This window comes from Ceratotherium simum, chromosome 1, assembly GCF_057802395.1.
Source record: "Ceratotherium simum simum isolate JZ-2026a chromosome 1, ASM5780239v1, whole genome shotgun sequence".
Lineage (NCBI taxonomy): Eukaryota > Metazoa > Chordata > Mammalia > Perissodactyla > Rhinocerotidae > Ceratotherium > Ceratotherium simum.
The window spans coordinates 104,474,408-104,477,784 of NC_141900.1; positions in this window are offsets into that span (position 1 = coordinate 104,474,408).

The following is a 3,377-nucleotide window of genomic DNA, read 5'->3' on the forward strand; positions in this document are numbered from 1 at the left end:
AAAATAAAATCTTTTATTAAACAGGAAAGTTTAAATGCTAACCAAAGCAACTTATTTTTAATTAGCATTTTCAGACACTATGCTGTCATATTAAACTCCCTGCTGGCTAAGACACCTATCAGAGATATATTTTCTCCAGGTTTTTGTGGGGCTTTTTTGGTATATCTCTATTACAGAAGACTCTTTCTAAAGGTTTGTAGTTAGCCTCTTAATGGCTCAAATAACTGTTCTCATTGCACCATGCATTCTCTGTAGATGTGCATTAAATGCACACCCACTCCAGCACCAGGGCACAGCTGGCAGCAGCCAGGCACTGAGTGAGTGAAGTGCCAGATGTATTCCTGACACTTCCTGCCTTTCCAGAAGTCGCTGGAAGCTCCTGTGACTGAGGGCAGATGGGTCACGTTGTCGCCGTCGAGGGGCTGGCTGAAATGCTTCAACTTCTTCACTAATGGTTTTCATAAAGCTTGGGCAGCTGTCCAGTGTGAATGGGTGGAAATCTCTTATTGTCATTCTTTTAAAATGGACGATACAGACAGAAATAAAAGGTGGAAAACATGTTCAAAAATTGTCAGCCTAACTTTGCAATAAGTTACTAAGACTCCTAAACTGTTCTACTTGTTGAAAATGCCTGGGTGGTCTAGAGCCGCATGTAGGTTTGAGATGTTTGCTTCGTTGGGTTCTCTGAGGAAATCAAAAGCATCACCAGGTCTGTTATGAAAAAGAGAAATGTAAAAAGCCAGCTAGGGCTGGGCTGGGGGAAGGAAGACCAAGTGAGGACGGAGAGCGGTTTGTGCTCCCCGTCTGGGAAGTGGCTGACGCCAAGGCCCTGTGGGGGATTTCTCGGCCTCATTTGAGACCTTGTCAGACTTGGGTTTCAGGCCTGACTTGCCGCTTTTGGCTAACAAGTGACTATCCTGGGCTTGGGCCAGGTGTGGCTTCTAGCTTCTCAAATGCTTTTTAATGATCACAGAAAAGGCTGGGGAAGCAAAGCCACGCAAGCAGTTCCCTGACTTCGCTCCATTTTCTCGTGAGGAGATGCAGAGAAGCCAGTTCTGAGGTGGGGACAGTTCCGGGTGTACACTGTTCACAGGCAGGCTGCCCCTCTCCATGAGCTGGGGGATGGCTCTGGTCCTGCCTCTGCCTCTAGCTGGGTGTGTGAAACTAGAGTGACTCACTCCCTGCTCTGGAGGGCAAGAGAAGCAGCAAAGGACATTTGTGATGAAATGCTGATCAGCAGAAGGGAGTGCACTGAGGCTGGGAGAGTCAGGGGTGGGCCTTGGAGGGGCCCTCCTTGGAGAAAAGAGAACATTCCAGACCTGGGACAAATGAGGTAATAGTGGAGGTAGGACAGCCTAAGTGTGCCATATTCGTGGTGTCCCGGGCGCTGTCCCAGACCCAGCAGAGGGTGTGTGGTGGGGGAAGAGAGTAAGGTTGGAGAAGCTGGCAAGTCCAAGGACAGAGCACCCTGAGGGACGGGTTGCGGGTCTAGATTCGAGTGGCAGAATGCCGGGGCTGTTGGAGAACTCCAGGGGGAGTGGGCTACAGATGTCTGTAAGGTTCGTGGGGTCAACTGGAGGCTTGGAGGCTGTGGCCAAAACATGCTGCAGTGGATTGGATCTGATGGCGATCACTTTTCTTGTGAAATTCTGCTCTTGGCTCTAGTGACACTGTCATGTCCCATCCCTCTTTTCCAGCCCATATGTCCTAGAAGTACTTCCTGTCCCTTCCCTATCCAACTGAATGTACTTATCAAAGGCAAGAATATATTTTCAAAGGCAAAGAACATCTGGTTATTGGTCTGCTTTGTATTCTCAACATCTAGCACAGGCCTCTGTGTCACTGAAATAAAAATTACCCAAATGTATTATGCTACATAGATGCAAAACAGTGGTTTTCCATCTGCTACTCTTTCTCCAGGAGAGGCAGGCTGGAGAAAATGAACGCAGTGGCCCGTTTTAGGTCCCACACCAGTGGCTGTTTCGCTGGGGCTATCGTAGCTGGTGTGTTTTATTCTTTGTGGTTGGAGGAGAGGGGAATCTAAGGTGACATATGAGCGAGAGCTGTTGAGGCAGGAATGCAGCATCAGCTGCCTGGTTACTTGTGCTGCCTCTGTCAGCAAAGCAGTCTGAGAAGGTGATTAAATATCAATGCAGGTACTGGAGATGGCTCTCCCTGCCTGCCCTCCCTGAAATGAACTTCCACTTCCTGGGAAGCCCTTTTGGGATGGGCGGGCCCTGGAGAAGAACCACTAGGAATCAAGTGATCCCAGCCCCAGCAGGCAGCCCACGTGGAACCCCACACCTGTACTGTGTGCTTGAGTGCCACCCAAAGAATGCTGAGTGGTGCCCCCTCTGCAGCCGCTTCTCCTCAGCAAGCCTCTTTTCCTGGAGAGGCCTCAGGTTCCCAGGGTGTGGCCTAGAGCAAAAACAACGGTGTCCTACCGCCCCTGGTGCCACTACTGCTCCTGTTCATCTGGGCACCCGGGGGACAGGTGAGACCTGTCCTGCAGCCCATCTTGCTGATGGAACACCTTTTGCCTTAAGGCAATAGAGCGCCCCCTTCTCTGCATCAAGGGCCCCCTCTGCGCCGGGAGGCTTCTGTCCTTGGCAAGATGCTGAGCTCTCAAGGGCGCACACTGTCTTCTGCAGCTTCTCCTCCTGCACCAGGGCCAGCCAGGGCCTGGCACGGAGAGCACTGTGGATGCAGAAAGGTGGCGCCAGGGCTGGAGCAGCACCCTCTTCAGGTGATGAGAGGGGCTGCTGGGGGAGGCTCCACTCAGGGCCCCTCCAGAGCGTGAGCCCCACGACCCCCATTAAGCTGCTCTCCTGTGTGTGTCGAGTGCTGGGCGGCCTCGTACACGCGGCTAGGTGGTTACTGCCCTGGCCTTTCTACTCCAGGCCTGAGAGAGGAGACCCTCCTCCATTCACACAGAAATGGGGGCTCCGAAGCAGGGGTGACGGATCCCCGCTGTCACCTAGACAGACTGAAAAGCCGGTTCCTTGCTCCCTGGCCTCTTCCGTGGCCACTCCCCACGCAAGTGACACGGGGGGTCATCAGGCCGCAGGCCCTCATTTCAGCCACAAGGAGGGCAGGCCCAGGCCGGCTGTGAGGCCTCCGGTTCCTGGAATCCCTCCTCCCTCAGAGAGGAAACTGAGACTCGGTTGCAAAACAAAAGACGACATAGTCCAGAGCACTTTTAAGGACGTGTATTTCGGTTTTTCCCAAGTGTCCTCGGGACAATTTGCCAAAATAACGCCCACCTGCAGCTAAGCAGCTTTCTGAGGAAACGTCCGTTTCCTCTCAGCCGGAAAGGCTTGTTGGCTTCCGGGGCTGTGGGGCTGAAGACCCTGAGAGCCGGGAGGGCCCGGGTGGGC